The sequence below is a fragment of the Moschus berezovskii genome, chromosome 21 (assembly GCF_049115385.1).
Source record: "Moschus berezovskii isolate FMDL1 chromosome 21, NW_MosBer_1.0, whole genome shotgun sequence".
Taxonomy (NCBI): Eukaryota; Metazoa; Chordata; class Mammalia; order Artiodactyla; family Moschidae; genus Moschus; species Moschus berezovskii.
The window spans coordinates 35,954,246-35,976,362 of NC_142480.1; the positions used below are offsets into that span (position 1 = coordinate 35,954,246).

Consider the following 22,117-nt stretch of genomic DNA (forward strand, 5'->3'; position numbering starts at 1 on the left):
TTGCCTTCTCCGGGAATGTTAGCAGATATGATGAAAGCAGAGGCTTGAAGTGGACTTGAATGCTGCCCTTTGGCCCCACAGCCATTCCAGGAGAACAGGCCTGGGCTAGCCTGCTCAAGGCCGTGTAGCAGAGCTGAGTCTCCTAAACTGCCTTAGCAGAGGCCAGCTGTCGATCAGACAACCTATAGATATTTAACTGAGCCCAGCCAAGAAAAGTGTACAAAGTATCATTGTATACAGATGAATTGTTTACAGAGTGTACACATCTGTGTAATCACTACCCAAAGCAAAAAGGAGCATGTTAGCAGCGTTTAGATGCAGCTCACAAACCTCTTCCCAGTCTTCACCCACCTCCTCCTCCAAAGGTAAACATTACCTTGACATCTAACCATAAATTAGCTTTTGCCTGTTCTTGATCTTCTTCTAAAGGGAATCATACCATATATAATCTTTTGTGTCTGGCTTCTTTCATTTGTCATTATAGTAACGAGAGTCTTCCTGGTTGTTGTGAATAGCAATAAGAGTTCCTTGATTTTCATTGCTTTATATTACGATGTGATGAGAAATGGAATATTTCCTGCCATGTTAGTAAACAGGGATGTCACAGTCGTCAATGATTGCACCCCTCCAACATGAGTCAGTGAGCCCTGAGGAAACTCAGGAAGGAGAATACCTGCCGCCTAGCAGTCATCAGACTGTAGCCACTCCCTGCAATAAGCCCTGAGGAACGGAAGCTCAGCATGTGAAAACAGGATACTGGTCCCAGTGAGCCCAGACTCTTACATCTTCCGGTGTGTGTGTGTGTGTGTGTGTGTGTGTGTGTGTGTGCTCTCAATCGCTCAGTTGTGTCCAACTCTTTGTGACCCTCTAGACTGTAGCCCACCAGGCTCCTCTGTCCATGGGATTTTCCAGGCAAGAATACTGGAGTAGGTTGCCATTTCCTACTCTAAGGGATCTTCCCAACCCAGGGATCGAATCCTCATCTCCTGCATTGCAAGCAGATTCTTTACCATTGAGGCACCGCTGCTGCTGCTGCTAAGTCATTTTAGTCGTGTCCAACTCTGCGACCCCATAGACAGCAGCCCACCAGGCTCCCCCATTCCTGGGATTCTCCAGGCAAGAACACTGGAGTGGGTTGCCATTTCCTTCTCCAATGCATAAAAGTGAAAAGTGAAAGTGAAGTCGCTCAGTCGTGTCTGACTCTTAACGACCCCATGGACTGCAGCCTACCAGGCTCCTCCGTCCATTGGATTCTCCAGGCACCAGATATGCCCCCAAAGCACTAAACCCCTTAACTTGGGCTATCTGGTTTTCTTTAATTAACAATAATATTTTGATGTTCAGACTACCTGCCCTTTGTTGCAAAACTTCTCTATAACATGGCTCCTCCCCCTACCTGCTTGGAGCAGTTGACTCAGGGTCACTTGAGATGCTGTCTTCCGGGCTTGATGTCCTAAAAATTTCCATGGGATAAACATTGCCCTCAAGTTTTAGGTTATGAATATTTTTTAAGTCAACAATGGTTTGGATATAACACAATGTCTTTATAAATTCTACTATCAGTGATATTGTTAAGTCACTACGTCAGTGCACACTTGGATTATTTCCCAGGTAGACCTATTAAGAATAGTGCTGCAATGAGTATTTTTACCTATGTCTTTGGTGAGCATATGTATGCATTTCTGTTCCACACATAGTTAGGAGTAGAACTGTCAAGATATAGGATAAATGTATGTTCCACTTAATACATATTTGCCAAACAGACTTCCCAAGTTGTTGTTTGGTCTCTATGTCATGTCTGACTCTTTGCAACCCCATGGGCTGCAGCACACCAGGCTTCCCTGTCCTTCACCACCTCCTGAAGTTTGCTCAAACTTGTGTCCATTGAGTTGGTGATGTCATCCAACCATCTCGTCCTCTGTTGGCCCTTTCTCTTCCCTCCCTCAGTCTTTCCCAGCATCAAGGTCTTTTCCAGTGAGTCAGCTCCTTGCCTCAGGCAACCAAAGTATTGGAGCTTCAGCATCAGGATCAGTCCTTCCAATGAATGTTCAGAGTTGATTTCCTTTAGGACTGACTGGTTTGACCTTCTTGCTGTCCAAGGGACTCTCAAGAGTCTTCTCCATCACCACAATGCGAAAGCATCAGTTCTTTGGCACTTACGCTTTTTTGGGCTTCCCTGATAGCTCAGTTGGTAAATAGTCTACCTGCAATGTGGGTAGACTTGATCATTGTGGGCTTGATCCCTGAGTTGGGAAGATGCTCTGGAGAAGGGAACGGCTACCCACTCCAGTATTCTGGCCTGGAGAAGTCCATGGACTGTATAATCCATGGGGTCACAAAGAGTCGGACATGACTGAGCAACTTTCACTTACCCATTTTTAGGGTCCAACCCTAACATCTGTACATGACCACTAGAAAAACCATAGCTTTGACTATGTGGACCTTTGTCAGCAAGGTGATGTCTCTACTTTTGAATACATTGCCTGGGTTTGTCATAGCTTTTCTTCCAAGGAGCAAATGTCTTTTAATTTCGTGGCTGCAGCCACCATCCACAGTGATTTTGGAGCCCTAGAAAATAAAATCTGTCATTGTTTCCACTTTTTTCCCTTTTATTTGCCATGAAGTCAAATAAGCAGGGTGACAACATACAGCCTTGACACACTCCTTTCCCAATTTTCAACCAGTCCATTGTTCCATGTCTAGTTCTAACTGTTGCTTCTTGACCCGCATACAGTTTTCTCAGGAGACAGGTAAGGTGCTCTGGTATTCCTATCTTTTTAAGAATTTGCCACAGTTTGTTGTGATCCACACAAAGGTTTTAGCATAATCAATGAAGCAGAAGTAGATGTTTTTCTGGAATTCTCTTGCTTTTTCGATGATCCAGTGAATGCTGGCAGTTTGTTCCTGGTTCCTCTGCCTTTTCCAAATCCAGCTTGTACATCTGGTTCCCATCCTGCTGAAGCCTAGCTGGAAGGATTTTGAGCATTACCTTGCTACCATGAGAAATGAGTACAATAGTATGGTAGTTTGAACATTCTTTGACCTTGCACTTTTTTGGGATTGAACTGAAAACTGACCTCTTCCAGTCCTGTGGCCACTGCTGTGTTTTCCAAATTTGTTGTTGTATTGAGCGCAGTGAAAATCCCTGGTGGCTCAGCATTAAAGAAGCCACCTGCAATACAGGAAATTTGTAGGAGATGAAGTTTTGATTCTTGGATCAGGAATATCTCCTGAAGAAGGAAGCAGCAACCCTCTTCAGTATTCTTGACTGGGAAATCCCATGGACAGAGGAGCCTGGTGGGCTACAGTCCGTGGGGCCTCAGAATTGGACACAACTGAGAGACTCAGCCATGATAACAACTGAATGCAGCACTTTAACAGCATCATCTTTTAGGATTTTAAATTGCTCAGCTGGAATTCTATCATCTCCACTAGCTTTGTTCATAGTAATGCTTCCCAAGGCCCACTTGACTTCACACTTCCAGCAGAAATGTATGTGTCCTACTTTCTTCACATCCTTGCCAACACTGGGTGTGGTCAAGTCTTTCTCATGTTAGCCTTTCTAATGCGTATGTAGTAATATCTCATTTTGATTTTAATTTACACATCCCTTATGACTTATGCGCAGGAGTATATCTTCAATTTGAATTTTGTGTGAAATATCTGTTCATGTAGGATTCAAGTTTGTACTTCAGACTCTTTTCTACTGTAAAATTAAAAGGGTAGCTATGCAGGTAATGAGTCTTCACAGAAAGAGGTCCTAAAGATGAAAAAGAACTTTGCATCAGCTCAAACCCAGCCTTATCAACATCAGGAATGATGCAGTGGGATTCTAGCATAAGACATTTAGCTCTGCTGCTGCTGCAAACCTCAAATCAGTACCCAGGAAGTAGACAATGGGTTGGACACATGACATTGTGGGGATCCTCAAGGAAAAGCCACTGGCTGGTTGCTAGTAGACTCACAATGAGTCATCTGGTATCTAGAAACACCAGGACTTCAGGGTCTGGTTCTCAGCCACACAGGCTCAGAAAAGAGCTTTTGCTGACACAGTGAGTCAGAAGTTAATGTGAAAATCAGAATGCTGATGTACTAATTCGTACCATGAACCAGGATTTCCAAGTATTCCAGTCTCTGATTAAGACATTCACCCCCTAAAAGAAAACAACTTGGTACTAACGCATATATGTGGAATTTAGAAAGATGCAAATGATAACCCTGTATCAGTTCAGTTCAGTTCAGTTCAGTTCAGTCGCTCAGTCGTGTCCGACTCTCCGCAACCCCATGAATCACAGCACGCCAGGCCTCCCTGTCCCCCTGTCCATCACCAACTCCCAGAGTTCACTCAAACTCATGTCCACAGAGTCGGTGATGCCATCCAGCCATCTCATTCTCTGTCGTCCCCTTCTCCTCCCGCCGCCAACCTTTCCCAGCATCAGAGTCTTTTCCAGTGAGTCAGCTCGTCGCATGAGGTGGCCAAAGTATTGCAGCTTTAGCTTTAGCATCACGAGACAGCAAAAGAGACACGGATGTATAGAACAGTCTTTGGGACTCTGTGGGAGAGGGTGAGGGTGGGATGATTTGGGAGAATGGCATTGAAACATGTATGTTGTCATATGTGAAACGAAGTGCCAGTTCAGGGTCAATGCATGTTACAGGATGCTTGGGGCTGGTGTGCGGGGATGACCCAGAGGGAGGATAAAGGGAGGAGGGAGGTGGGAGGGGGGTTCGGGAGGGAGAACTCATGTACACCTGGGGCGGATTCATGTCAATGTATGGCAAAACCAACCAATATAATATTGCAAAATAATTAGCCTCCAATAAAAAATAAATAAATAAAAATAAAAGAAAAAAGAAAACAACTTGGGAAGTCAAGTATAATCAGAAGGCTGAGAACCAAATTGGGTGGGGGTGGGGGGTGGGGCGGTGCCAAGAAAAACAGGATTGTGCTTCCAAGACCCTCATAGTAAAAATGCATGTGATACTGGAACTGGACAGGACATGACTTTGGACTAGACCTCCCTGTCACCAGCCAGTGCTCAGATGAACACTAACCATGTCCCTTTAGAGACTCCTTTTTTCAGTCTTTCCTGTGCTGATTAATTCCCTTTCTGATTGACTCCTTCTTCTCTGGATACTCTGAGGACATTTGTTGGTCGTCTTCGTATCGTCCATTTCCCCAGCTCCTTCTGCAGAGGTCCCTGGCCCCTTTTCAACAGACCATACTTTGCATGGAGAACTTGATCCTTGGAGTTCCTGGAATGGTTCCATCCTAGACCTACCTTTAAGCTCACCACCTGGGCCAAACCAATCAGTGCATTCTATCCTCTGAGCCCAGTGATGGACTGAGCATGTCAGCTGCAAATGCTGGGATCCTGATACTCTGTATTTTCCACTGGGCATGAATGAAAAAACTTGTAACTTTGCAAGTTGTCTGAGGACCACAAGGGGAGTCAGCCTCAGGTTATTTTGATATGGAGGAAGGCAGGGTGGAGAGCAGAAAACAACTGGATTCCTTGTGATTTCTTAAGCCACTAAATCAAGCAAGTGCAGCCTCTGGACTTTTCAGATCCTTGAGCCAAGATATCCCTTTTCTTGTGTTAAACAGTTCATATTGGTCTGGCAGACCTAATTACTGTTCAGTATCTAGTATCCTCTTCTTCTTTACTAATTGAACCCTCTTTTTAGTCATAGTTTAAAAATATTTATCTCCCTTACTCCCCTGGAGCTAAGGGTGGCTGTAGTCAAGAAGATACTACTGAAAGTCCCTGGGTAGTGCTTCTGGAAAAGTGATTTATTTCCTGAATTTTTTTTAAAGAGGGCAGATTCAATTGGCACATGCATTCTGCCTTTCCCAAACCCCTTTTTCCTGTCTTCCAAGCAGACAAAATATCCAGAAAAGAGATAGCCAACTTGTGATCATCCAATTGAAAGACACACTAAGGATGGCATAATTCCCTGGTGGCTCAGATGGTAAAGAATTTACCTGCGATGCAGGAGACCTAGGTTTGAGCCCTGGATCGGGAAGATCCCCTGGAGAAGGGAAAGTCTACCCACTCTGGTATTCTTGCCTGGAGAATTCCATGGACAGAGAGGCCTGGCAAGCTACAGTCCATGAGGTCTGAGTCTGATGCAACTGAGCGACTAGTGTGTTCACTTTTAAGGATGGCAGAAAAGGAGCGAAGGAGCCTGATTCCTTGAGCAGCTGCATCAGTTCCCAGACTGCCTGTCTCAGACTCCTTGTAAGAGGAGAAAAGTAAACCTCATATGGATTTGGCCACTTGGTTGGGTTTCTAAATGCAGCCAAATACAGTTCTATCACTCAGAAAATTCAGTACCCTAAAGTGGGATACTTCAAGTGATATAATCTGAAACATGAACTTTGTTGAGTGGTAGAATGGGCTTTTGGGCTGGGAGGGTACATGGATTGCAGACTGAAATTCCAATGACTTTGTTGTGCAGTGGTGGAACACATGGTCAATTTGCTCTTCTATGGGAGATACCCCACATGCCAACCTATTCTGTTGTGTTAGGGAAAATAGCTGGAATGATTCAGAATGTTGGCACATGCTGGTAACTTCATTCCAGTTTCAACAAAGTCCTGAAGGAGACCAATGAGCTAGTTTTATCTGGGTTGAAGAATAAAAGGAAGGAAGTATCACTTCACTAAGGAAGACTCTGCTTAGGGCCTGCCATCTCCTCTGAGATCCCATAATTTGGGATAATCTAATCCTATTGGGATAATTTGATGATTCTATAACTTGGAGATTTGCAAGGCTGAAAAAGATCATTGCATCTGTTCTCCAAATAGGAATGTGGCCTCCAAGCAATAGCTTAGATGATGAGACTGGTGTCCTGGGCCTTTCCTAAGCACCTTCCTTTAAAAATCAATGCTCCACAGGAGATTGGGATTGACATATATATAGTACTATGCATAAAATGGGCTTCCCTGGCGGCTCAGATGGTAAAGAATCTGCCTGCAATGCAGGAAACCCGGGTTTGATCCCTGGGTCGGTAAGATCCCCTGGAGAAGGGAATGGCAACCCACTCCACTATTCTTGCCTAGAGAATTTCACGGACAGAGGAGCCTGGCAGGCTACAGTCCATGGGATCACAAAGAGTCAGACACAACTGAGTGACTAACACACACCTGCTTAAAATAGATAACTAATGAGAACCTACTGAATAGCACAGGGAGCTCTACTCAACGCTCTGTGGTGACCTAAATGAGAAGAAAATCCATACAAGAGTGGATAAGTATGTATGTATAACTGTTTCACTTTACAGCAGAAACTAACATGTTGTAAAGCAACTATACGCCAATAAATTTTTTTTTTAAATCTAAATGTCCATCAACAGAGGAATGGCTAAAGAAGATGTGGTACATATATACAATGGAATATTACTCAGGACTAAAAAGGAACGAAATAGTTCCATTTCCAGAGAGGTGGACAGATCTAGTGACTGTCATACAGAATGAAGTCAGAAAGAGAAAAACATTGTATATTATCACTTATATGTTGAATCTAGAAAAATGGTACAGAAGAACTTAGTTGCAAAGCATAGATGTAAAGAACAAATTTACGGATATCAAGGAGGAAGGAGGTGATGGGATAAATTTGGAGACTAGGATTGACTTAAACACGCTAGTATGTATAAAATAGATGACAAATGAGAACCTACCGTATAGCACAGGGACCTCTCCTCAATGATCTGTGGTGACCTAAATGGGAAGGAAATCTAAAAAAGAGGGGGTATATGCATACATATAATTGATTCACTTTGCTGTACAACAGAAACTAACACAACATTAAAAAGCAACTATACTCCAATAAAAATTAGCTAAAAAGAAAGAAAGAATCACCACTCAACAGAAGAAGTGGGGGGTGGGGGTGGGTTGTCTGCAAAGTATTCTCTTCAGCTAGAGCCCTTTGTTTCCAATTGTCTCATGTCAGTGAGCATTAAGTTGAAGGCCAGAAGAATAAACGGAACACAGAGGCCAACAGATAATAGAGGAAGATGTTTAGATCCATGGACTGTGACCTCACAGGAGCTTCAGCTGTGGTTACTCACACAAAGGATTGAAGAAGAGGTAAATAGACTGGAAGCCTACATCATTTTTGAGGGAATCATATCACCAAAAATGAAAATTTAAGGATCTGACCAGCAAAACTTTATCATTTTTCAGCCCAAAGTCCCCGAACACACACAACAGAAAGGACATCCTCCCCAAAATTTACTTCAAATATGGTTCAAGTCATTCTAAAGAAGATGGAGGGACTTCCCTGGTGGTCCAGTGGCTAAGACTCGGCACTCCCAGTGCATGGGGCCTGGGTTCAATCCATGGTCAGGGAACTAGATTCCACAGACCGCAGCTAATAGTTTGCATTCTGCAACTAGGGGTCCTGTGTGCCATCAGTTCAGTTCAGTTCAGTCGCTCAGTCGTGTCCGACTCTTTGCGACCCCATGAATCACAGCACGCCAGGCCTCCCTGTCCATCACCAGCTCCCGCAAAGACCAAAGGTCTTGAGTGCTGCCACTAAGACCCACCGCAGCCAAATAAATAAATACTTTTAAAAAATAAGATGTCTATTTTTTAAAAAGATGAAACTTGGCCTATGAAGCACAATCGATAAAGTTCTTCCCAGGGAATAGGTTGTCTGAGTAAGGAAATTACTACCAAACGAGGCTTTTCCTGTCTAGCAGAATTTGGTATTGGCCATAGATCTAATAGTCTCAATAGCTTTGATAATTCCCCATTCTTCCCGTTCCTTCTCCATTATTATTTATGGACATGTTGGGGGAAGATAACTTGGCTTTTAGTTCATAGGTTACTGGACTTGGTATGAGGATTCACACCAGGGCTAAGTGGAAAAACTGCCAATGAACTAGAGATTCTGGCTTTTGAGATGGATGCAGTGTCTGAATGAGACCTCAGAACTGTCTTCATTAGGGAGGGAGTAAGTTCTGTATATGGGAGGATGGCTAGCCAAAAGGGTGGGCTGTGGGAGTTACTGCTTTCTTTCTACCCAACAAGCATTTTCCATGTCTTCTTTACCATCAGAACTCTGAATTTGTTTAGAAAAGCCATATGCCAGCTAAAAATGACAGCAGAGTTTTCCAGCCATTGAGACTTAAGCAAACTCTGCCAAAGATATCTGGAAAAGTTCTGCTTTCTGGTTATAAGCACCACCACTTCTCCCTTTTTCCTTATTCCTCCTTTTCTTGCCTGGAACTAAGTGGGAAGTTGAATCTTCAGGAAATAGTGAAAGAGTATCAGAAATGGTGAATATTTGAATAAATATCAAAGATTACCTCTCCCTCTTGATTTCTTCAAATTGCATGTGGCTATTTAAAAATAATGTGGGGGGAAATTTTTAAAAAATAAAATAAAAATAATGTGGGAATTTCTCTTTCTATGCTCTGGAACTTCTTAAGTAGCTTTGAAGATTTGATGTGTTCTCCTATGAATTCTTCTGGGCCCTGTATTTAAATTTTTAATGCTTATTAGGGTAAATTTTGACAAATAATATTTTCCTAGGAAGTTGTCTATTTATGCTACATTTTCAAATGTATTTGTTCTAGACTTGTGAAACGTAGCTTTCTAAGATTTTTAGGTATTTAAACCTCTGTCTGCTGGGGCAGCCTTAGTTCTTAGAGCTCACGTTGTGGGCCTCTTCCCCTGGATTGATTCTTGTTTTTTTTTCTCAGCACGGCCCCCAAACACCAGTCTCCACTTCCATCCCACACAAAGAAACCAAAGAAACCAAAACTGACTCCTGCCTCCAGGCCAGACAAAACGTCTCCTCCGAACTTGTTGAAGGAAGGAAAAGAACGGCAAGAAGCATCTGAACATATTGATGGAGTACAAAATGAAATAGACGTAATGAACAAGCCAATGAGGAGATTTGGAAAGTAGAACAGAAATATAACAAATTCCGGCAATCATTTTTTCAGAAGAAGTTGGAATTGATTGCCAAAATCCCAGATTTGGGGGTAACAACATTTGTTAACCATCCGCAAGCGTCTGCACCGCTTGGGAAGGAGGACAAAGAGACGCTGCCTTATTTGACAAGCGTTGAAATGACGGAATTTGAAGATATTAAATCAGGTTACAGAATAGATTTTTATCTTGATGAAAATAGAAAATTATTTTCACTTACTTTGAAAATAAAGTTGTCTCCAAAAACTTTCATCTACATGAGAGTGGTGATCTATCTTTAAAGTCCACTGAAATCAAATGGAAATCCAGAAAGGATTTCACTAAATGATCAAGTCAAATGCAGAATAAAGCCGGCAGGAAGAGGCAGCACGAGGAACCAGAGAGCTCCTTCGTCTGGTTTATTCGTCATTCTGATGCAGGCGCAGATGAGTTAGGAGAGGTCATCAAAGGTGATATTTGGCCAAGTCCATTACAGGGCTACTTGTTTCCTGACATGGATGATGAGGAAGGGGAAGGAGGAGCAGATGATGTTGACAATGAAGAGGAAGAGGGATTGGAAGACACTGATGAAGGAGATTAGGGTGAGAATGAAAAAGATGGGGAGGAGGCAGATGGAGGAGAAGATGACTAATGGAACATGGATGGATTCCAACCTTCCTTTTTTAACTTTCCCCAGTCCCTGGGGGCAAGTTGCAGTCTTTTTATTCCTCCTCCTGTGCTCGGTCACCCTGTTTTTAAGGTCTCTTTTCCCTTTTATCCCAAGGTTCACAACTTATTTGGGAATACCTTGAGTAGAATTCAATGGGAAAGGAGTTTCTACTCCTTTCTATTCCAAATGCATTTTTATCCCTTCCTGTCTCAACAAAGGCTATAGAATCAACACCACCGGGCTCTGTGGGAAAAAAGAACCTTTTGCTCCCTTAGCTCTGCTGGCAGCTGGAGGGTCCCAGGCCTCTATGTGACCGTGCATAGAATTCCAGCCGTTACCCCTCCTTTCTCTGTGTATCGTGCTCAGAGATTACATTGTGTCTCCATGTGGATACGGACAGTTAGCGTTTACCAATATATATCTGTCTGCTTTCTCTTTTTTAAAAAAAAAAAAAAAACTTTGAAAAAAGGGGGTTACAGAAGGTCAGCAAAAGGTGGGTTTGAGATGTTTGGGTGGGTTAAGTGAGTATTTTGACAACATGGCTACTCCTTTGGCATGTTAAATTGTGATGTTTAACGGATGTACTTTCAGTTTAAGATGACACTTTTAAAACAAAAAAGTGAAAGTGAAAGTCACTCAGTCTGACTCTGCAACCCCATGGACTATACAGTCCAAGGAATTCTCCAGGTCAGAATACTGGAGTGGGTAACCTTTCCCTTCTCCAGGGGATCTTCCCAACGCAGGGATCAAACACAGGTCTCCTGCATTGCAGGTGGATTCTTTACCAGCTGAGCTACCAGGGAAGCCCCTCTTTTAAAACAAAATTCTTTCCTAATGACTTAAGCCCTGCCACTAGATGGGAGAATCAGCAGGACCTGTAGGAAATTATGTGCAATTGACATTCCCTATTGTAATTTTGTTCCTGTATATTTTTAAATGTTTCTTTTTGCTTCACTGAAAAGTAAAAATGATGCTCAGTTTTAAATGTTAAAAGTGTACAAGTTGCTTTGTTACAATAAAAGTAAATGTGTTTTTAAAATTTTTAATTCTTCTGTTTCAATGGCTATTTCCTCCTTGTCATTTCTTATCTTGCATATTTATGCCTTTTCTCTCTCTTTTTTTATTCCTGGTTAGATTAGCTAGTAATTTGTTGAGTTGACTTTTTTTCCTGAGAACCAGCATTTGAACTTATTTATTCCTTTTAGTTTCTTTTTTTGTTTTCTAACTTATTAATTTCTGCTTATGTCTTTAATAGCTCCTTCATTCTGCTTTCTTTGGGTTTGCTTTGCATTTTTTTTAGCTTTCAAATTGATTTTAATTTTACTTAGATATCTGGTGTAATACATTCTCTCCTAACTTACTTTTGCAGTATCACATAGATTCGGATAAACTGTGTTTCCATTACTGCTATTTCATAAAATTCAGCAATTTTGGTTTGTATTATTTTATTAACCCAAGAGTTGCTTGGTACACAGTTTTAAATTTTTCTAGGTGAAAGATTCTTTTTGTGATTAACACTTTTGTTGCATTGTGATTGGAGAATTCTATTTATATCACTGTTCTTTTAGAAAATTGAGATTTTCAATAAATTTGTTATTTATATCATTGCTCTCTTTAAAGAAAATTGAGATTTTTCTTTTGTGACTTATATTATCAATTTTAACAAGTGCTTCAATCACCCAGTTGCCAGTACTCTGATCCACCAGGTCTCAGACCTGTCCTCAGCGTTCCTCCTCTCACAATAGGATCCTCTCTCCTTCTGGGATAATTCTAGCTGATGTTGTTAGTATCTGGCCTCCTCTCAGCAGCAGCAGCAGGACCAGGCTACACTCTTCTCCCTTCCACATCACATTCCTACCTGCCACCACTCTGTTCCAGACATTGGCTCTGGAGCAGGCTCCTCTGGTTTCAGATATTAATCTTTCCGTTTACAGGTAAATTGAAGTTGGAGAGGGCTGGGGTGATGTAATTTGCTTTCATTGTTGATCTGTGTGGGTTTTGCAGGATTGTGAAGGGATTTAGGCATCTGCCATTATTCCACAGGAATCAAAAGCGCTGTGATTTCTTTTCATCATATCTCTGCCACTTTTCCTTCATTCCTGCCTTCCACTGGCTTAAATTTTCCTCTTTTGCCCTTTCCTTCTCAACAACATTGAAGTTGCAGTTCTATTTCTGTTCTTTTAAAAGTAATCCTGAAAAGTGTAACACGCACATTTAGCTCAGCAAAGTCTAAAATTAATTAAGATGGCTGTCTTCCTTCCAAACTATATAAGGACTTGAGAATGCTTTAACTCCCGTCATCATCCTCTGATGTTGTTATTCACACACCAAAGACTCTTGAGTACCTACCACGTGCCATGTTGTACAGCAATAAACAAATGTATGGGTATGGCAGGTGGAGGGACTGGGGGTCCCTGTTCCAATGGATTTATGTTTTAGTAGGGGAGACAAGGGCTTCCCTGGTAGCTCAGTGGTAAAGAATCTGCCTGCAATGCAGGAGACCCAGGTTCAATCCCTAGGTTGGGAAGATCCCCTGGAGGAGGGTATGGTAACCCACTCCAGTATTCCTGGGAATCCCCTGGACAGAAGAGCCTGGCAAGCTATAATCCATAGGGTCGCCCAGAGTCAGACACAACTGAAGTGACTAAGCAGCAGCAGCAGGGAAGACAAACGGGCTTCCCAGGTGGCACTAATGGTAAAGAATCCACCTGCAAGTGCAGGAGATGCCAGGGATGTGGGTTCAATCCCTGGGTCGGGAAGCTTCCCTGAAGACAAAATGGCACCCCACTCCAGTGTACTTGCCTGAAAAATTCAGTGGGCAGAGGAGTCTGGTGGGCTACAGTCCATGGGGCCACAAAGAGTCGGACACGACTGAACACAGGGGAGACAAGAATCAAATTTTAAATAGAGTATGTGGCACAGTGAAAAGTACTACAAAGCAAAAAACAAAGGTAGGGGAATATGAAGTCTCCCCTGACTCTGTGTGTGTGAGTGTAGCTAGTCATGCAGATATCCTGAGGAAAGAACATTCTAGACAAAAGTGCATAGCAAGCACAAAAACCCTGAGGATGTCTTGATATGTTTAGGGAACAGCAAGAAGTCATGTGAGGCTACAGTGAAGTGAAAAAAGGGACAAGGGGTAGGATTTCAAGGTCACACGCAGAGCTAATAAGGAAACCAAAGTAGAACCTTACAAGGACTACAAAGTGGCCTACAGTCCATATTAAGGATTTTGACTTTTATTCTGAGATGGGCACCCATCAAAAGGTGCTGAACTGAGGAACGACACGGTCCACTATAGCTGTACCCGGATCACTCTGGTTGCTGTATTGAGAAGAGATGGCTGCGGTCTAGCCAATTAGGAGATGACTGCACTAATCACGTGAGAGATAACGTCGACCAGCGCAAGAGGGGCAGACGGTGGTGATAAGACGTGGTTGAATTCTGAGTGTGCTTTGGAAGTTGAGCTGACGGAATGTGACCTCTGATCCGTGAGGTGTAAGGAAAAGAAAGAGAACAAGGATGACACCCAAAGTGTTGGCCTGAGCAACTAGGATTGAGTTGTCACCAACCTCCTATTGACCAGAATTTAGTCACACAGCCAAATTCTTAGAATTCCCCAACGCCCCTTGCCCTGGCATAATCCTTGCCCTTTGAGTGTGGATATGATCTCACTTCTGTGATTATGTTATATGGCAAAAGGAAGACTACCCAAGTGGACCTAATCTATTAATAATCTCAGGGGACCGGGTGTCAAGCCCCTTAAAGGCACAGGTTTTTCCAACTAGAAGGTGGAAGAGAAAGTCAGAGATTCAAAGCATGAGGAATTTGGGCCACATGAGAAGGAGTCTAGGCAGCCTGTAGGAACAGAGAGCAGCTCCCAGTGCCCAGCCAGCCAGGAAACAGGACCTCAGAGCCATAGCCACAAGGAACTGGATTCTGCCAACAAAAGAGGCAGGTTCTTCCCGAGATCCTCCAGGCAAGATCCCAGCCCAGTGGACACCTTGATTTTGGCCTTGTGGGACCCTGAGCAGAAAACCCAGACAAGTCCAGACTTCTGACCTACAGAACTCTGAGATAATGAGTGGGTGGTTTTTCTTTTTACACTCTTGTTTGTGGAAGCTTGTTATACTGCAGTAGAAAAGTGGATACACATACAACTTTTAGGGAGACTGGGAAATGGTGTCTCTGGTTGGACAGTCATGATTGTTACCCCTCTGGGGTGCAGGAGAGAGTTTAATGTGAAGAAAAGAAAAGATAGGGTACTGGGAGGATGACAAAATGTCCTTCTACACACTGAAAACCTGCACTGTCCAGTACTTCCCTGTACAGTGGCCATATGTGGGTACTGAGCACTTGGAAAGTGGCCGGTCTAAATTGATATATGCTGTAAGTGTAAAATAGGGGCTTCCCTTGTAGCTCAGTCGGTAAAGAATCTGCCTGCAGTGCAGAACACCCGGGTTTGATCCCTGAGTTGGGAAGATCCCCTGGAGAAGGAAATGGCAACTGACTCCAGTATCTTTGCCTGGAAAATCTCATGGACAGAGGAGCCTGGTGGGCTGCAGTCCATGGGGTTGCAAAGAGTTGGGCACAACTGAGCAACTAACACTATAAGTGTAAAATACCCACTAGATTCTGAAGACCTTGTATGGAAAAAAGGAATGTAAAATATTTCATCAAGTATACTTTACATTGTTTACATTTTGAGATGATAATATTTTTGATATATTGGATTAAAGTAAAATGCATTATTAAACTTAATTTCAAATGGTTCCTTTTTACTTTTAAAAATTTGTAAAATTTAATTATGTATGTGGCTCCCATTATAGTTCTATTGCACGGTGCTGCTGTAAACTCTTTTGTATGTCTGTTTTTCTTTAAGTGCACATGAATTACATTTTTTAAACATTATTTCATTTTATTTTCAACACTATAGGTTTAAAGAGGCAATGTTCCCGAAAGAAATGGCAAAGAAAGGAGTTCTTTCACAGTCAGTAGACCTGTTTTCCCAGGTACCTTCAGAAACTAGCTGATGCATGTACCCTGAATAGGAGAGGCTAAGAGAGAAAGTGTAGGGTCTTGGAAGGAAAAGAAGGTTATGACATTACATAATATCATCGTGGAGATGGAATGGTGCTTATACTATCATGATTCATTCCTTCCGACTGGACACAACAGTCTTGAATAAAATCAAAATGGGAGGGGTAGCGATTATGTAGGTAGATGCCACAACCTGTCGTTCTGGGAGGGGGAGGAAAGCCCCGGCTGTCAGCACAGCCTCAGCAGGACACATATGTAGCGCCCTCTGGTGGAGGATGGCGGCACTTGAGTCAGTGGATCAGAATCCCCCACTTCTTGCCATCTCTGCCACTCTGGTCCAAACTACCATCATCTCAGGTGAGAATTATCCTAAGAAATTCCTGACTGATCTCCTTTCTTCCACGCCTGTTCACCAGAATGATCTTTTAATACTCTCATCAGATCATGCTACTCCTTTGCTCAAAGCTCAGGAATTACTTTTCTTTTCACTCACAGTTAAAACCAAAGTCCTCACTCTCCGCCAACACATTCACCCCTTACTCCGTCCACTCGAGCCGTGCTGGGCTTCGTGCTCTGCCTCGGACCGTTTAACACACAGAGCAGTCTCCTGCCCTCACATGTGCCATCTCCTCTGCCTGCAAGGCATGAATCACTCCTCCCAGCAATGCTCAAATGTCACCACGTAACTTTATCATTATAAATAGAAAACAACCCTCTTCCCAGCATTTTATATCCCTCTCAACTGCAGTCTTTTTTTTTGCAATAGTATTTTATACTGTCTGACATATTGTATATTTACCTGTGTTATGTTTGATATGTTTATTACCTGTCTCCCCCTACTATTAATAGAATGCAAACTTCAAAAAGGCAAGGACCTTGTCTGTTTTGTTCACTCTGTATCCCGAACATCTAGAACAGTGCTAAGCACATGATAGATGGTCAACAAAAATATTCATTGGATAAATGTAGGAGACAAGATCTGAACAATGAAAAAAACATTGAAGGCCTTCATTGTTTCCTTCTTGGGCATGTCACAAAGAGGCCAACTTTACAAGTTTATGTAAAATTAATAAAATTCCTATTATAATCCCTATGTATTTCTTTTTAATTGGATTAAATTATCCTGAAATTCATTTGGAAAGAATAAGGTACCTGTGACTAGCCATTAAATGTAGGAAGAAATGTGCTAAAGGTACACTTGGCTTGCCAGATGTCAGAGGACACTATAAAGCAACCATAATAAAATCCACATGATATTGGCATAGGCTTAGACAAATGAACCAGCGTAACAGACTGGAAAATCCAGGAATAGATATCTGATTATAAAATATATAAAAGATGAATTTTTAATTCAGTGACAAAAGGATGACTATATAATAAACAGTACCAGCAAAAAATATCTAGAGCCCCATTTTATACCATTTACAAAAATAAGTATCAGGTAGAACGTTAGAGCCCAACAGTTAGGGGGCAGTCCATGGTGGGGAAAGGAAGATCAGCAGTGGTCAGGGGTGAGATATTAGTCCAAGCATGAGGGAGGTTTGCACAGGACAACCGGAATACGGCAGCAGCCCAACTGGGAATGTCAGAGTCCAAGCCAGGTGAGGAGAGGGTTCATGAAAGGGACAGCAGTGACACAGAGATCCAAAGGTATTGATCAAATAAGTAAATACATATATATATATATAAAGTAACTATCTTGAGGATAATGGGAGCCACTATCAAAAATGAAAGGACAAACAAGGTCCTGCTGGAGAGCACAGGGCACTATAGTCAGTATCCTGTGATAAACCATAATATAAATGAATACGAAAAACAACAGATATGTACATAACTGAGTTGCTTTGCTCTATGGCAGAAATTAACACAACATTGTAAATCAAATATACTTCAGTTTTTTTTAAATGAAAGGATAAATATTTTCATGGAGAAGTTAGGAAAACTCTGGTTTTGGATTGCAAGTGGAACGATTTTCACTTAATATCAGTTCAGTTCAGTTCAGTTCAGTCGCTCAGTCATGTCCAACTCTCTGCGACCCCATGAATCAGAGCACGCCAGGCCTCCCTGTCCATCACCAACTCCCGGAGATCACTCAAACTCATGTCCATAGAGTTGGTGATGCCATCCAGCCATCTCATTCTCTGTCGACCCCGTCTCCTCCCATCCCCAACCGTTCTCAGCATCAGAGTCTTTTCCAGTGAGTCAACTCGTTATAAGGAGGTATAAAATAATAAGTCACAAGATGTAATGTATAACATAGGGAATACAGTCAGTAATACGGTCATAACTTTGTATGTGACAGATGGTAACTAGATTATTATGATCATTTCATAATATGTAAAATATTGAATCACTGTGCCATATACCTGAAAGAAAGTGAAGTCGCTCAGTCGTGTCTGACTCTGCGACGCTGTGGACTGTAGCCTACTAGCCTTCTCCGTCCATGGGATTCTCCAGGCAAGAATACTGGAGTGGGTTACCATTTCCTTCTCCAGGGGATCTTCCCAACCCAGGGATTGAACCTGGGTCTCCCGCATTGGGGGCAGACTCTTTAACTTCTGAGTCACAGGGAAGCCCATATACCTGAAACTAATATAATATTTTATGTCAATTATAATTCAATAAAAACTCTCAAAATATAACAAAAATATATAAGTAGGTAACAGTGTATGTGTAAGTATATGTATGTATATATAGAACAGATTTTCCCCAAGTCTATTCACTGAGAGGGACTGGGAAGGGACAACATCCCAAAGCAAGGAGCCCACTTAGCAGTCAGTTCTTAGATTCTGAGTTGTAAAAAATCTGGCAGAGACCATCTTTTTGTTGTTGGTGTTGTTAATTTTAGAGTAAATGATTTATGTGACATTGCTTTGTGGTATAAATGGTGAAAATTCAGGTATGTGAAGTTTAGGTAGCAAAGTAAAGGACATTCTTATCATCAGTGTCATCTGATGACGGACGTTCTGTCCCCGGGGAAGGTTGGTTTCTCTTCATTGGAGATGTGCAAGCAGATGCTTGCTCACCTTGCTTGTCACTGAGGCTCTCCAAGATTGTAACCTTGACTGAAGAGGGTGAAAGTGAAAGTGTTAGTCATTCAGTCGTGCCTGACTCTTTCCAACCCCATGGACTAGAGCCCACCAGGCTCCTCCATCATGGGATTTTCCAGGCAAGATTACTGGAGAGGATTGCCATTTTCTTCTCCAGGGTATTTTCCTGACCCAGGGATCAAACCTGGGTCTCCTGCATTGCAGGCAGACTCTTTACTGTCTGAGCCACCAGGAAAGGCCTGAAGAGGGTAGGAGGGCTAAACGACCTGACTCCTGAGGTTCCTTCCCATTCTGGACATATATTATTCCTACACTTTACATATGAACTATACTGAGAGATGGACTCTGGCTTTTGTATTCTTATACTGAGAGATGGACTCTGGCTTTTGTATTCTTATACTGAGAGATGGACTCTGGCTTTTGTATTCTATTCAAGGGAAGATATAATGGTGTTTTTTCTTTCCTCTTTAAGTGAAAGTTGTAAAGCTTATGTAAGATCACAGGAAAAAAATCTGATATTTATACTTGGTGAGTTCTAGCTAAAGCTGAGATCTTTTTTTTAGTATTCTTTAAGTTTTTCTTTTTTATTTTTGCTGTGGACCATTTTTTAAAGCCTTTATTGAATTGTTACAATACTGCTTCTGTTGATTATGTCCTGATTTTTTGGCCATGAGGCATATGGGATCTTAGCTCCCCAACCAGGGATTGAACCCACACCCCCTGCATTGGAAGGTGAAGTCTTAACCATTGGACCGTGAGGGAAGTCCCTAAAGCTGAGATTTGATCTTGAAATATGAAAGTAAATTGTAACTACCTCAGTTTAAGTGAGCAGAGACCATCTTAATCAAATGAATCAAGTAGTCAAAGTTAACATCACAAGTGAAAGTGAAGTCGCTCAGTCGTGTCTGACTCTTTGCAACCCCATGGACTGTAGCCTACCAGGCTCCTCCCTCCATGGGATTTTCCAGGCAAGAGTACTGGAATGGGTTGCCATTTCCTTCTCTAGGGGATTTTCCCGACCCAGGGATCGAACCTGGGACTCCCGCGTTCCAGGCAGACACTTTAACCTCTGAGCCCCCTGATAGGATGCAGTAGGCAGAACACAGCATCACTTTTGTGATATTGCTGCCAAAGTGCGTCACTTGAATCTAGACATTAGACAAACCCAGACCAAGGGACATTCTACAAAATCACTGGCCTGTTATCATCAAAAGTGGTCAGGAAGGTCAAGGAAAGACTGAGGAAATGTTTCAGACTAAAGGAAACTAAGAGGGATGAAACATCAAAAGCAAGGTATGATCCTGGATTGGGTTCTTTTGCAAGGACATTGTTGGGACAACCATCAAAACCAGAACGGGTTCTGTAGGTTAGATCGTAGTGAAGTTTCATTGTCAGTGTCCCGGTTCTGATGGTTGTATTGTACTTCTTGTAAGAGAATATTGTGGTTTGTAGGAAATACGCAGTGAAGTGTTTGCACAGGTGTCAAGGCATATTGCTGGCAACATACTCAAATAGTTCAGGACAAAAAAGTTCTATGTGTTAGTCTTGTAATTTTTCTGTAAGTTTGAAATTAGTTCAAAATTAAGAGAAAGGAAAAAAGACTTCGTTTTAACAACTGATCCAATGGCAGGGGCGGGGGGTAAAAAGAAATGTAAAACAAAAGCACACAGGTATAATTGGGATTTACATTTTTGTGTACCTGTGTACACACTTCGATACATAATAATTGTCAACTTCTAGAAAGAATGATGTATTTCTAGAAAGAAAGGAGTGTTGGCCATGGAGAGTCAACCTATGATCCCCATACCTCTAATATATATTATCCATTCTAACATAATTCCTACGTTTGTGGCATGCTGCCGCTACTGCTAAGTCACTTCAGTCGTGTCCGACTCTGTGTGACCCCATAGACGGCAGCCCATCAGGCTCCCCCGTCCCTGGGATTCTCCAGGCAAGAACACTGGAGTGGGTTGCCATTTCCTTCTCCAATGTGTGAAAGTGAAAAGGGAAAGTGAAGTCGCTCAGTCATGTCTGACTCGTAGCGACCCCATGGACTGCAGCCAACCAGGCTCCTCCATCCATGGGATTTTCTAGGCAAGAGTACTGGAGTGGCTTGCCATTGCCTTACCACTGTTATATTGATGCAATGCGTGTGCAGTCTTTGCAGAGCATGGCCTCTGCTTCAGCTGTGCCTTCAACAGGCTGCCCTAAGCATCTTCTTACATCAGATACAACAGAGGATATGACCATTAACCCCATGGTCATGGACTTCCCCCCTACATGATCTTACCCTCACTGTAAAGTGGGCCCTGATACAGTTATGTGGGATCCTGTGACAGCAGATCAAATCCTCAATAAGCCTTGTTTAGTGGTGCTGGATGAGGCTCTGTGGGAAACAAGGGAAAACCATACCTGGAATACATGTCTGCTCCTGTGAGAATGAGCCATGGGCCCTACCAGGATGGACGGGATCCAATATGCTCTGGGCCTGCTTTAGGCCTCATTCACATCTGTCTGCCTTTTGGGACTTCCCTGGCAGTCCAGTGGTTAAGAGTCCACCTTCCAAGGCAGAGGATGTGGGTTCGATCCCTGGAGGGAGAACTAAGATCCCACATGCTGCAGAGCAACTAACCCCGCACACTGCAACTACTAAGCCCATGTGCCTCAATGAAAGTGTGTGCTGCAACTGAGTCATTGCAGCAAAAAAAAAAAAAGTGGTCTGCCTTTCATATAAACTGGAGCAGTATCCCCAGGTACATAATGTGCTGACTCTAAAACCTGAAGAGGCCCACCAGGCAGTGTACTTCCTTCTGTGATAGATGTTAAGATGGCAATTATTTGACTCTTACTTTGGAGGAGAGTCATCATTCCCTTGACGACTGGACTCCTAAGAATTTATACACATAGAAGGCCCTGAATCTTCACAGCTCTTACCAAGGCCTCCAGTATACTATTGCACTAAGTCCAGTGTTCATCTGGCCCAGTGACATAATGTCATCAGTGTGATTCGTCTGCATGATGCTCTGCAGTATGTCCTGATACTCGAGTCTCTTCAGGCTATATTATGACCTAGGGTAAGAGACATAACCCTGGGGGAAATCTCTAAGGGTATACAGTTGTCCATTCCACGTGAGTTCAATTGTGTTCTGTCCTTTTGCTTTTTTCTGATTGGCCAAGTCAGTGGTTGCATAGCGCACACCTGAGGCCAATGTAATGTGCTCTAGTATGTATACCACACCCGACACAGCAGCTGCAGTCAGGGCTGTAGGACCTGGCTGAGCTCCTAGAGGTCTGTGGTCACCCTCCAGGATTTATCTGGGCTCTACACGGGTGAATGGTGAATTAAACAGATACACCTGAAGCCAGCATCCTACAGCCTTTGTTTGCTTAAGAATGGAACCAATCTCTGTTATCCCCACGCTCAGCACTTTTCTG

At 42.7% G+C, this 22,117-nt stretch overlaps 1 pseudogene; it reads left to right on the forward strand.

The window, feature by feature from the left end:
• The first annotated feature begins 315 nt into the window (after positions 1 to 315).
• Positions 316 to 10,905, forward strand: LOC129550074 (protein SET-like; annotated as a pseudogene).
• The last annotated feature ends 11,212 nt before the right edge of the window (positions 10,906 to 22,117 follow it).